Source organism: Brassica napus, unplaced genomic scaffold (genome assembly GCF_020379485.1).
Source record: "Brassica napus cultivar Da-Ae unplaced genomic scaffold, Da-Ae ScsIHWf_1455;HRSCAF=2045, whole genome shotgun sequence".
NCBI classification, from domain to species: domain Eukaryota; kingdom Viridiplantae; phylum Streptophyta; class Magnoliopsida; order Brassicales; family Brassicaceae; genus Brassica; species Brassica napus.
Window position 1 is genome coordinate 5,730 of NW_026014869.1, and position 15,264 is coordinate 20,993.

General features: G+C 31.7%; 1 non-coding gene across 1 annotated transcript; it reads right to left on the reverse strand.

Moving 5' to 3' along the window:
• Positions 1-248: 248 nt before the first annotated feature.
• LOC125597404 lies at positions 249-355 on the reverse strand. The gene has a single exon (XR_007331694.1). It is a non-coding gene; the product is annotated as a small nucleolar RNA R71 (small nucleolar RNA).
• Between the last annotated feature and the right edge of the window lie 14,909 nt (positions 356-15,264).

Here is a 15,264-nt window from a genome sequence, read left to right on the forward strand (position 1 = left end):
AGAACAACAAGTATCATGGCTTGGCTCTAGAGGATCCATTTGATCACTTGGACAGGTTCGACAGCTACTGTGGGTTGTCAAAAACCAATGGTGTGTCCGAAGATGCCTTAAAGCTCAAGCTATTCCCTTTCTCTTTGGGGGATAAGGCACGTCAGTGGGAGAAGTCTCTACCCAGTGACTCCATCACTACTTGGGATGACTGCAAGAAAGCATTCTTGGAGAAGTTCTTCTCTACTTCAAGAACTGCTAAGCTGAGAAACGAGATTTCCAGCTTTCAACAGAAGAACTTGGAAGGCTTCAGTGAAGCCTGGGAGAGATTCAAGGGCTACCAAGCTCAATGCCCACACCATGGCTTTTCTAAGGAGAGCTTACTGAGCACATTCTACCGTGGTGCTCTTCCTAAGTACAGAGCCAGACTGGATACAGCTAGCAATGGGTTCTTCTTGGGGAGAACTGAGGAGGATGCAGAAGAGCTGGTTGACAACATGGTAAAGAGTGATGCAGTCTACAGTGGAGACCACGACAGAGGCAGTAGAACAGATGATAAGCAGACGAGGAAAGAGATCAAAGCTTTGGAAGACAAGATCGACCTACTCATTGCTGAAAAAGCAACCCAAGAGCAGCTGAAGTTTGTTGGTAACTCCAAGCAGGAAGATCCACTTGCTGTCAATGAGGTTGAGGGTTTGGAAGGTCAAGAGGAGTTGTGTTTCATCAACAACAATGGTAGCTGGTACAAAAAGGAGCCCAACTTTCAGTACAACAACTACCAACAGAAATCCTATCCCAACAACCAACAGAGTGGTTATCCGCCTAGAAACAACCAGCAAGGCAGCTATCAGCCTCAGCAAAACCCCTCGTCTGGTTCCTCTGCTCCTCAAGAGAGCAGCACTGATACCTTACTGAAACAAATCTTGGAGTCTCAGACTAGAAGTGAGAAGCAAGTTGGTTATGAGTTGAAGAACCTTCATTCCAAGATTGATGGGAGCTACAATGAGCTCAACAACAAATTCTCACACCTTGCTTCTACAGTCAGGAATTTAGAGAATCAATTTGCTTCCATGAACACTCACCAGAATCGCCAGCAAGGATCTCTACCTGGAAAGTCTGACCAAAATCCCAAGGAGGCCAAAGCTATCACCCTTAGGAGTGGTAAGCAGTTACCTCCTAGAACCCTCACCAAGGATGCTGAGAAACTAGGTGAGGGGGTTGCCATCAACATAGATGATGAAGTGGTGATTGTTGATGAGAAGATCAATGACGAGATCTTGGAGAAGATAGTGGAAGCCAAAGGTAAAGGAAAGGTTGGGGAAGAGAAGAAGACAGTAAAGGATGGTGAAGTTGTTACTCCAGCAAGTGAAAGTTCTTTTGTTCCTCCTCCCTATGAACCCAAACTTCCATTCCCTGGTAGATTCAAGAAGCAGCTGCTAGAGAAGTACAAGGCTCTGTTTGAGAAGCAAATGAGTGAAGCTCAGGTTGCAATGCCCATCATCGATGCTTTCATGTTGATTCCTCAATACAACAAGTTCCTGAAAGATGTTGTAGCTGCAAAGAAGAAGGAGATGGAAGGCATGATGATTCTTACCCATGAGTGCAATGCCATCATCCAGAGGCTTGATGTTCCAGAGAAATTAGAGGATCCAGGAAGCTTCACACTACCTTGTGCTCTTGGACCTATGGTATTTGAGAAAAGTCTCTGCGATTTGGGAGCTAGTGTCAGCTTGATGCCTTTGTCTGTTGCAAAGAAGCTTGGATTCACTCAGTACAAGAAGTGTAGACTCTCTCTGGTGTTAGCTGATCGTTCAGTGAAGTACCCTGTGGGCATCTTAGAGGACCTCCCTGTGAAGATTGGAAGGTATGAGATACCTACAGATTTTGTGGTGCTTGAGATGGGTGAGGAGGCTCAAGATCCATTGATTCTAGGAAGGCCATTCTTAGCTACAGCAGGAGCTATTGTTAATGTGAAGGAGGGCACGATTGATCTCCATTTGGGTAAAGAGAACATCCTCCACTTTGACATCAAGGGAAAATGAGGAAACCAACTGTGTTCGGGCAAGCCTTCTACATTGAAGAGATGGGCACTCCTGCTGATGAGCACCTTGAAGAGTTACCACCTGAGGACGACGAGGAGGGAGCATCTCCCTCTACTCATTCCCTATAGAAGGTAACCCACCACACTCCCTTGTATATACCATTTCATTTTTGCATATTAGTCTTCTTTTCGGTATCTCTCTCTACTTGACGACACAGAGACTGTGTAACTCAAGTTTGGGGGAGGTACCAAGTATTTGATCATGTTTGCTTTGATGTTGTTTCATTGAGTCATGCATGGCATACCTATTTGCATAGATAAAAAAAAAAAAAAAAAATCAATCATTTAGTTTGCATCATTTGCATTTTTAGGAGAGTCTAGAGCATATAGGTTGCATTCACTTGCATTGGGAGCAATGATTTTGAATGCCTTGTAAAGAACACTACGTTGCACTTGACTAGCTTTTGCACCTCTCAAAAAGACTTGTATGTTTCGAGCCTTGAAAACTCTTCCTGAAACTTGTTGATTGCTGAAACTCAGTCTTTGAAGCCAACTACAACCTTATTTGAACTGAACGAACTTAATGCTTCTTGCTCATGGTCCCTTGTGTACTGAGTCATGGCTATACACACTTGAGTTGTCACATCTTTTATACCAATCTTTTTTGACAAACTCTAGTGGTAGACCACTCCCAAAACCTTTTCCTCCTTTTAAGCTTTCATTGTTTGATGAGTGAGGCCTTTTTCGGAAAGTCTTACATGTGCATAATGTTGAGAGTATCGGGAACGACAATGCTTGATCTTCATTCTTGCTAGATTGGACACTCTATTGTCTAGCTATAGGTGGGGGTGAGTGTTGTGATTATGATTTGGGAGAAATGAAAAAGGAAAAGAATAGACTCTTTGTGCTTAAGTGAATTGTTTTATTGGGACCAGTATAGAAGCCTCTAGCTCAAGTTTTGAAAAGTCTTGGCCCCCAGCCTAAAAAAAAAAAAAAAAAAAAGAAAAACGAAAAAAAAAAAAAAAGAAAAAGAAAAAAAAAAAGAAAAAGAAAAGAAAAAGGGGGCTAGCAAAGTTGTTAGGAGCTAAGAAATGTTTTGAGGTTGTGAAAAATCCCTTGTAGATTTCAAAGAGAAGGAGTTAAAGTTCTTAGGATCTTTTGGTGAGAGATGTGAGTTGGGTTTGACATTGGGAATGATTGTGTAATTGTATGTTTGGGAAAAGGGTAGAACAATGGAGATTGAGCATTGTATGCATGAGTTGGTCCCTTTCTTAGATATATTATGTGCAATGTCAAGGCTACTTGTTTTGAGAGTAAACCACCTTAAAGATCATATGTTTTGAACCTCTTGAATCACTTGAATAAAAGCCTTCCCTTACCCAACCAAATGACTTGGACCAACTGACCATTTGCAAGAATTCACCTGATGTTTTGTGCTTAATGAATGTGAGAGTTGGTTGATTTGAATGTGTGGATGCTTGATGATGAGTGTAAGAACAAAAAGAGTTAAGATAGGCCTAGAGAAGCTAGAGTGTAATAAGAGAGTGTGCTAGTTGTGTTTCTTTTGGCTATGTGCTCCCTCCTTCAACCTCTCTCCCTATGAGTTCTAGAAAGTTCACTTGTGGACAAGTAAAAGAACAAGTTTGGGGGAGTTGATATCTTGCATATTTGCATTGTTTTATCCATTCATCCATGAGCATTTTCATCATATAGATTAGGTTTCAGACATGTTTAGGTTGCATTTTGCATACATGAGTCTCTATTAGGTACTGGAATACCACATGAGGCTATTTGGAGCTCAAAAGAGGTGAAAAGGTGACCATTGAACGAACCGAGCATGGGAGCGACCTCCCGGAGCGACATCACGAAGTCGCTGTGTCCCACTTCTCAGAGCGACCTTCCTAAAGCGACGCCATGAAGTCGCTCGCGTTCTCATTACTCCGAACAGTCTTAGATGACCCTGGAGCGACCTCTCAGAGCGACCTACCAAGGTCGCTCCCGATCCAGAGCGACCCGTTGGAGCGACTGCACAAAGTCGCTCGCGTTTTCACGTCCGGAGACACACAACTCGCTCTCGGAGCGACCTCTCGCAGCGACCCAGCGAGGTCGCTCCCGAAGCTTGGAGCGACCTGTCCAGAGCGACAGGGAGAAGTCGCTCGCCATCTTGGTTCCCGGAGACAAGAAATCGCTCTCGGAGCGACCTCTCGCAGCGACCCAGCGAGGTCGCTCCCGAAGCCTGGAGCGACTTGTCGGAGCGACGAGCCGAGGTCGCTCCGCGCCTATTATCTGCTCGATTTCTATTTTACTTAAGGGCATTTTGGTCATTTCATTATGCACGTTTTGTACTTGGAAAAACCTATGTTTTAAACATCTTTTGTAGCCACCAGAGGCAGATTATCTTTTATCTTTTGATCTATTGAGAAATACACAAGAACTCTCTTGAGAAGTTCATCTCTTGGGTTTTGATTTGTTATGTTCTTGTGTTATTGTTGATTTCTTATCTATTTCTCTACATGATTAATCTGAAATCCAATATGGGTTTAAGAGGAATCATGGAGATTAGTGAGTAATCACCTTTTGAATTCATGGGTTAGGGAGATTAAGGGTGATTAGGTTAGTTCTAGGATGCTTTAGTGTAGATCATTCTTGTTCCTTGCTAGTAGAGTAATCATAATGCATCTTCTGAGTTGGCCACTCAGTTGTTGATCCTTAGGCATTTCTCACCCGAAAGGTGTTCGATGAAATGCCCGAGACAACTCTCCTAGGCTTTTAGTATACTTTGCCAAAGACATTTGTTGTTAAAGGTGCTAAGATAGCTAATAGACTTGTTAGTAATGATTGCTTTCATATTATTCAACCAAAGACATTTGATGTTTGAGATATGTTAGCAAATGAGCATTCATCTAGACATAGAGCTTGCTTAGAATTGTGTCTAGGCTTAAGGTTGATAGTTTGATTGATCATTTGCCATCCTTAGTTCGATACTTGATCACCCAAGGTCTAATCCCTATGCCCATGAGTTCTCTTTTCCTTTAGTCAAGAAAGTATCATTATGTTATTGCTTTCTAGTTTTAGTCATAGCTTAAAACTCATCTAAATCATTGGTTGCACTTAGATTAAGTGAGTACTTGCATTCTCAGTGCTTTGATATCCCTCAGAACTGGTTCGACAATCATTTATACTACAACATTTGTCTTAGGAGCCTTGAAAACTCCTAACATCATCTAACTTTGTTAGTGACTCAGTTGTTACTTTCTTGTTCAAGAAATAAATTGGGTAATCAAATAGCTCTATCCTTTGATAATTCCTATAATATGAAATCACATTAATATAATATTAATAATATAATTCGAATTAGATACATTGGACTCGCGTGATTCTATAGTTCTTTAATACATACATACCTAATTCTCTCAGAGACTTGTATAAAGATATAGGTGAGAAGGTTTTTCTCTTTCTGTTAGTGGTAGTTGCGACAAAATGCAACTACACATCACATGAAAGGTCATATTCATTCAATCTTCAAATTATTCTTGAACCTAATGAACCCAGGTTGGATTCTGTGCCTCCTATAGATTATAATAGTGTTAATGTTGTTACTTGTTACTAGTATTATATAATTGTTGGCAAAAGAGAAAAGTTGACTTGAGGCTTCAGCACACCGAAATCAAAACTAACTTGGTAGATTATGTTGTTAGCGTTCACATTTTTGTTTTTTTAAATGTTTGCAACTTTAAGAATTTGTCTTATAAAATCATAATAATATACTCCCTCCATTTCTAAAAGATCTACGTTTTAGAATTTTCACACTTTTTAATAAAATATATTAAAATTAAGTTATATATGAATAGTTTTTTTGTAGTTTTATATTTCATATATTTTAAAACCAATAAAATTTTAAAAAATATAATTAATGTTCTTGAACTTCACAATTTTTATTATTTGTTAATAAAAATTACATTAAAAATATAAAATATGTATATTTTTGAAACAAAATTTTTTTTAAGAATATAGATTTTTTAAGAACGGATGGAGCATACGTTAAAACAGCCCATATAGTTATCAAATCCCATTAACACAAATTTAGCTATATGCTGATGTAATTGTCATTTATTCTGGTGCTCAATCATCGGTTAACACAATACGTTGGGGAAGATCCTCGTGTTTTCCCTAAAATCTTTTGCAACTTGCACCTTGTCTAAAACTAAAAGTATATATGTTTATGAATATACCATCAGATTTAAATCCAAAAACGGCAACATGTCTTTGTTTAGGACCAAAGAACCATTCTTGCATCAGGTGGCCTTCTATCGCTTTCTAGCATAAGATTATATCTGGTAACTATAAACTACTACAGTGGGTGAAATTAGTAAAATGTTGTTGTTGATTTTATTTAATAGTTTCATGATAGCTGCATTTATGACAAAAAAAACTAGGTGACATTATCTTTTAAACGTTTGTTATATCAACCGAGTTGAACCACCAAATTAATTCGATTTGATTGATTGAATCTTCTGATAACTTGAGATTATTTATAACTTTATACGTAACAAAAGTCAACTTTTTTGCTAAACGATTTATTTAATCAACCAACAAATTGGCGACTCAACAATAAAATATAAAAATGGTATCGACGACATCTTTTGAAGCAAAAATACATTATAGGGAAACCACAAAACAAGAACAGTTTCTTTTGTGTTCACCCCTAGGGTGAACTTGTGGATCACCTAGCCAATAATAATTTAACAATTTAATTTTGTATTTGAACAAAAGACAAAAACAAAAACAGAAATAATATTATTCACCAAAAAATAATAGCAAAACATTTTTGCCAAGTTATATTCTGTTTATGAAACAAAATAATAAAAATATTATAAGATAATATTATTCTCCAGAAAGAAAGAAATTTCTTTTTGATTTTGTTAACGCCATCAGCAAATCCCTAAAACTTTAAAACCTAAACCATAAAGGTTAACAACCATAAGATTTAAGGCTTAGGGTTCATGGTTTAGCTTTTTGCTGACGACATTACGGTTTTGGGGATTGCGTTAACAACTTTTTTTCTTTTCCGGTAATTAATATTATTTTCTGATTATTTTTTATAAACAAAATATGACTTGAAATTTTTTATATTAATTCTAGGGTTTAGGGCTTAGGGCTTAGGGTTTAGGGGTTAAGGTTTAGGGTTTAGAATTTTGATGATGATGTTTTGGGTTTAGAGTTAAAGGTTTTAGGGTTTTGTTTACAATGTTAACAACTTCAAAGTTTTTTGGGCAATTAATATTATCTTATGATTATTTCTTTTCTTTTTTCATAAACAGAATATGATTTGACAAATTTTTATTGTTTATTATTTTTTGGTAGATAATAATATTTTAGATTTTTTGCTTTTTCAAAAATAGAATATGAATTATTATTGGAGCAAAAAAACTAAAATATTATTATCTACCAAAAAATAATAAACAATAAAAATTTGTCAAATCATATTCTGTTTATGAAAAAAAGAAAAGAAATAATCATAAGATAATATTAATTGCCGAAAAAACTTTGAAGTTGTTAACATTGTAAACAAAACCCTAAAACCTTTAACTCTAAACCCAAAACATCATCATCAAAATTCTAAACCCTAAACCTTAATCCCTAAACCCTAAGCCCTAAGCCCTAAACCCTAGAATTAATATAAAAATTTTATATCGTACATATCGTAATATAAATATGAGTTATTCTTGGATTCACCCTCTAGGGTGAACCTATAGGTTCACTAACCAATAAGATTTAGTTATTTCAAATCCGATATCTTTTAAAAAGGAAACAAAATATTGTCAAATTATATTACGTTTTTAAAATTAAAAAAATACAAATAAATAAAAATAATAGTAGTTGCAAAAAAAGTTTTCAAAAAAAATTAATACTATAAACAAAACACTAAACGCTAAATCTAAACCCTAAACCCTTTGGTAAATTTTAAATTCTTGAATTTTTAAAAAAAAATATTTTTAACACAATCAACAAAACACTAAACCCTAAATCATAATCCTAAACCCTAAACCCTTGGGTAAACCCTAAACCCTTGGGTAAACCCTAAACCCTTGGATAAATCCGAAACTCTTGGATCAAATCTTAAACTTTAAGATTTATGATTTATTCAAGAGTTTAGGGTTTAATATTTGTTGGCAGCGTTAAAAATACTTTTGAGAAACAAATTCTTTTTTTTTTGCGATTAAAAAATCTTATTTTTGTGATTAATATAATTTTTATTTTAAAAATATAATATAATTCGATAATATTTTGTTTCTTATTTTAAAAGATACTGAATCTAAAAGGACACAATCCTATTGGTTAGTGAACCTACAGGTTTACCTAGGGGTGAACCCAAGAATAAATCTATAAATATAGCCCTAAACACAGGTTCATCCCAGGGGTAAACACATAAAAAAGCCAAACAAGACTCTTACATATCACACCTTGATACCATTCCTTTATCGTACATTTCTTTTAATATTCTTTGAGAAATATTAGCATAGCCAATATTTAACCGATACAAGTTTTTTTTTTTTTTTGGTAAACTTAACCGATACAAGTTTGGATCTAAGCTGCAATATAAAATTGTTACATGAGGATATTTTATGACAGAATAAAAGAAACAATAATATAAAAATTCCAATATTGAAAATCACATTTGAAAATATCTCAAAATATCTCGTTTGCAATATCCATCCATTTTTGTGTGAAATACCAATATATAAAATTTTCCCAATAAAATTGCTCTAATGGCCAAACCACACGTCTCTCGTTTGATAAATGATTACATATATGGGAGGATTTATTGATATAGCGGAAGAGTCTGGGACAAAGGTATATATTAAAGATCCGTAAACACGATATGGTCAGATAAAAAAGAATAACCTGTGTGTTCAAAAAAAAAAAAAAAAAAACCTGTTTTTGCTAGCCCGTCGTTGTTATGCTAGACATCTTTATGAGATGCTCACGCAGATCTATCCTGTTCCACTCTCATAGTAAGACATGCCGCTTAGAGACCAAAAGAACTTGTTATATTTCCCATGTCTTTACACGTTACAGTTTGGACTACTTTGGTATGTCTTTTACACGTTACAGTTTGATCGAGGTCAGTGGCAATATTATTGGACTAGTCCAACACAATAGATCAACCATCGGGTATATGTTCTTGACTCTATTTTTTCTGGTCTAGTTCTTAAAACATTGATCTAAATGGGAGACAATACTGTCGCTATCACCACTCTCCCCATTCCGTTGGTTACAATTACATCTTCTTTGACACCCCTAACCAGAGTTCAACTCTCTTTAACACCAGTATTAAATTCTATTTTTAATGTGGGCTATAGCCCTAGTTTATTTTAAATCCGATTTGTTTTTTGGCCTATAGTTTCAATATAATTTCTACCGTTTTAGTTTGGACCAAAACTCAATTTAATATATATATCACATCTGTATATGTATACTATTATGCTTTTTCATATAAATGAATAAATAATATTTCAATATTTTTTTAGTTTAGGATTTTATATGTATATTACTTTTCTTATATAATTAGTACATATTTTAAGTAAATATTATTTGATTTAACTGTATATGATTTTTCAGCTTTATTTTCACATTTAGTTGTAAATTTTTCATTTTTTATTTTTTGATATAATAAAAATTAAATGGACATCTTCAATATTATTAGGATTTTAACGTAAAAACCCGGGAAAATCGGCCAACTCATATGTCAACAGGGGTTAACGGTCCCAATCAATACATAAACACGTTACATGTGCGAAAATATACATCAACTAGTATAAAATTCAATTTTCCATACATGAACTTACAAAATTGGGTTGTAACATACATTGACCTGATTCCATTAGTCAAACGTTACAAAATAAGAGTTTTCGTTAACCGGTAACATGAAATTGACCAATTCTTACATCAAATGGGTCAACGTTCCCGATCAATACATAAACAATTTACATATGTAAAAACATACATCAATTAATACAAAATTTAAATTCAATACATGAACTTTTGAAATCTAGTTTTAACATACATTGTCATAATTTCCACTAGTCAAACATTACCAAAGATAAATTGTTTGTCATGTGTTGATTAAGTGATATTTTTACTGTAGTATGTGGTAATTAAACAGTATTACGTAGTAATTGACTAGAAAAATAAACCATTTAGCCTAAATGATTTCTTTCTCGTGTAAATCATTAGTTAGATTCTCTTTAACTTTTTATTTTTCGTCTTTTTATGTGTCGTTTGACTAACGGAAATTAAGTCAATGTATATTAAAACCAATTTTGTAAGTTCATTTATGGAAAATTGAATTTTATAATAGTTGATGTATGTTTTCGCACATGTAACGTGTTTATGTACTGATCGGGACCGCTAGCTCCTGTTGACGTATGAATTGGCCGATTTCCCGTTAAAACCCATCAACTAAGTTTGTTTTGGGTAAAAAAACTCTCCAAACTAAGTATTTAACGAAAAAAAATCCTCGAACTAACTTTATTTAGTGAATTAAACCCTAGCAGATCATAGTTACCATTACTACCGGTAAATATTTAGTTTAAGAGTTTATACATTAAGTAAACATAGTTGAGAGATTTTACCATTAAAAATAAAAATAAAATCAGAAAAATTCAAAATTTTATAATATTATCTAGAAATTAGTAAATTAAATTTTAAAAATTAGCATTTTTTTGTTGTAAATATATGAGTTTGATGTGTTTTTAACATCAACATTATATATGTATAAATTTAAAATTTAAAACCCCAAAAATATAATAAAAATTATGAAAGATTTTTAATTACATTTTTATTAGATAAGATAAAATTTTTTATTATATTTTCTTCTTTTTTACATTTTAATCTTTTAGTAATTTTATTACAGGTATATCTTTAGATAAATTTTATTATATTTTATGGGTTTTTACATTTTTATTTTATACATATATAATGTTGTTGTTAAAAACACATAAAATTCATATATTTACAAAAAAAAATTTAAAATGCTAATTTTGAAAATTTAAGTTACTAAGTTTTAGATAATATTATAAGAATGTTTTTTATTTTTTAGATTTTTAATGGTAAAATCCCTCAGTTATATTTACTTAATATAGAAACCCCTAAACTAAAGATTTACCGGTAGTAGTGGTAATTATGACCTGCTAGGATTTAATCATTAAATAAAGTTAGTTTGAGTGTTTTTTCATTAAATACTTAGCTTGAGGGTTTTTACTCAAAATAAACTTAGTTGAGAGGTTTTAACGCTAAAAATTCATATTATTACTTATATGTATATATTTATTTTCAATTATGTATGGGTACTTTCTTGTATATTATTATGCTAAATTATAACATTAATAATAATTATAGCATCCAGCAGTTGTAAACATCAAGGACCTCTCCAAGAGGATTCTGACAAATAACAAATTCTTGTAATACTAGTTCTAGACCTATAAATTTCTTATCAAACACAAATATGCATTCATTGTAAAACAGTTTTTAAGGTTCAAGAAATTTATTGGGAACAAAAACAAAGGTTAACCTTTTATATTTATGTTCTAATTAACTAATGAGCAATTCTCTCAAATAGATCTTTTGAAGTTTTTATCACAAAAATAGACCTTGAAAACTAAAATGAGCAAAGTAGCATTTTTATTTTGAAAATTTTATTTTTTTTTTTAAAAAAATTTTGAAATCCTATCCCCAAAACCGCACTCGTCAACTCTAAACCCTAAACCCTAAACTCCACCCCTTAACTCTAAACCCTAATGTCTAGATTAATTAACTCTAGAGATATAAGTGTATATTTGATTCTTTTGATAAAACATTTAAGTCTATTTTAGTTATATTTTATTTTTAAGGTCTATATTTGTGACAAAAATATTTTTAGGTATATCCTATGGAATTACTCTTAACTAATTAGACTTATGAATTATTTTTGATTAAAAGACTTGTGAATTATTAAAAATAATTAATTAACTATTGATTTAAAATATTTTATGGATCCACTGCTGATAATTGTCCCGTTGCTGCATACAACAAAATATGAAGGTTTAATTTAATGATGGTTGATTGTGAGAGTAATCATAACTAATAAGTAGATTCTTTTTTTTAAGTAAATAATATTATTGATTCAATAAATTTTACATTTTAGAATATTAATAATATATGCTTATGAGCAGCCCAAAGTGTCATAATTTTATGATGAGAATAATTAATTTTAAATAATGGAGTCTTTTAAAGAAAAAAAATTAGTAGAAGACCTTTGGTTCAGTGATTTGACTAATGATTCATTAATGCTTTTACATCAGAAGATTTGGATTTTGATCGCTAGAGAAAGCGGAAGTATACGAATTAATAGAAGAAAAAAAAAGCGCACAAAAGATCTGCAGCATGGCTCAAAGAGTACCGTCAGGCGTGAAGTTCATATGGCGGCTCAAGTGATGCTGTCAGACGTGAATTCTCATAAGACATGTAGAATTGTCGGGATTGTAGAATCGTCTATAATATTTTAAATAATTTGTAATACTATAATTATCCAGCTTTTAAAAAAAACAAGAAAAAAAAATTAAAATACTGTTTTTAGTTAGGAAGTTAATGGGTGTCATTATTGAAAAATAATGAACCTTTAACAATCTATTACAGTTAAAAGTATTTAATTAAGAGGGTCCAGAGAGCATATGTAAAGCGACAAAGTCGGGTCCAGTGCTAACCACGTGGCAGACATAAGATTTTGATCAAAAGTAGGTCCCGCTAAGGTAAAGGGCCTTAGTATTGGCCCATCACATGGATCCAGTTCCCATATTCTTTCTAACATGCGAATCACTCTTTGGTTTTGACTTTTGACCCGGCAATCTACTACAGTATTTGTTTTTTCGTTAACTTTTGATCGCATTAAAATACTTTAATTTATTGTTTTGAGTTTTTTTTGAATAATGTATTGGATGTGGAATGGATCTGGTCATGCCTCTAAACCAAATGAGAAATAGATTCACATCCATATAATTAAAAGAAAAACCGATTATAACCGGCTGCAACGAAACCCTAAAGTGGCTCAGTACATGACTTCCACCGGACATAGCAAACCAACAACATAAGCTGTTAGGAGAAATGCAATACCAGCTGTTATGTACTTTTAAAAATTTGGAAATACACTACTACAGTATGTGTTAATGCTTGTAAAATTGTTTACTCCACTCCTTTTTTTATGTAACGAAATCTCTGGATCCGGTCAAACAAATTCCTGAAGCATTAATGCACTTTGAATTTATTGTCACTGGCAAAAGATTTAAAGAAACCCAAATTTTCTGTGTAACATATCTAATGCATGCATGCATTATGGTAAATACATTGATATATATCTTGCTGTTGCCCAAAAGAAATAGATTTTGTGTTGCTTAAATATTGTACAATACTATTCTTCATGTGAAAAAATATTTTCAAATTAGGACTTTTTTAACATATTTGCATATCAGGGTATACTTGTTTAATAGTATCAAATGCGTTTCTGTCACACTAATAAATTTCTATCGCTTCTTAGTTTTATAAAGAAAAAATGATTTTTGTCACCTAATTTTATTAATTTTCTAGGCTACTAGCATTTGAAAGGCACCTTAGCCAATCACCTGGATAATGACAAACCTAATAAAAAGCTATTACGTTGTTTCTGTCTCTGACAATGATATAATAATACTAGTACATAACGTTTCATATGCTAATTGAATTGTTTCTTGTAACATGTGAAGCAAGGTAATTATCGTGCATTGAATAAGTATAGTCATTAACTGCTTAGCTGTGTACGAGTTGCTATCTAGCTGCTCACTGTACGTTCGTATCATTTTCTACTCAATATTTAACTGTTCTACTTCTTAGCCCGCAATTTCATATAAATGCAATTTTCGTTAGTTATGTGACTTATGTCTAACATCAACTATTAATAGAGTTTTCAGAAAAAAGCTCCAAAACCTTCGTGCAACGTGAGACAACATTGCATTTGTGTTTAAATTTACAGATACAATAGTAATAATCATCTTATTTTTACTAGAGAAATTTATTACTCCCTCCGTTCTATAATATAATATTAGATGTTTTAAAAAAGTTTGGATGTTTCAAAATATAAAATTTAAATAGTTTTAAGGTACTTTAACTTTATTGAAAATTGGTTAACCAATAACATTTTACTGCATATTTATGAGATTAACTTATTTTTAAATTATATTATTAATAATATTATTTCTTAAAAAACGTAAATCTATACTATTATTTGCAAAGTAAATTTTTGCAACGGAGCTCTCACGTTAAAAGTTAGAGCGGTTAATATCGTTTATACCCTTAATGAATAATTATATAAATTAGTCGAAATATAAAAACGAATTTTAAATCTATCTGATTAAAAAATGATTAAAATTAATAATAAATCGTTTATAACCTTAATGAATAAATTATATAAATAGTCAAAAATAAAAACGAAATTAAAATATATCTGATTAAATAAGTGATTAAAATTAATAATAATAAAAATTATCTAAAATATAAATAATTAAAAACGAATTTCTATTAATACTATTATATTTATATATTATATTAGATAATTGACTATAAATAAATATAATAAAATTTTCAAAAATAAAAACATGTTTTAAAACATAAGATAATTGTTAGATATATTCTGTTGTTATATGAAAATAATATTTTATTAAAACATGTTTTAAAACATAAGATAATTCTTAGATATATTCTGTTGTTATCTGAAATTAATATTTTATTATAAAATTTATAGTTAGATATAAAAGAATTTTTAATTAAATGCTAATCAAACAAATAAATATATTTTCTAAAATATATGTGAATATCTTTAAAATTTAACACAACAATAAGCATATATATATTTTGATAAAAAGTGATGAATATATATTAATAATATTTTATTTATATGTTATATCTGATAATTGACTATAAGTAAATATAATAAAATTCTCAAAAATAAAATATATTTTTAAAACATAAGATAATTCATAAATATGTTGTGTTTTTATTTGAAATAATATTTTTATTATAAAATATGAAATATAAAGTTTAATGTTTGATTTATATTTTTAAAAATATAATTAATAATTTATTATGTTGGTTTTGATTTAATATTTATAAAAAATATCTATAAAAACACTATGCCCGCATGTGCGGGCAGAACACCTAGTTTCTTA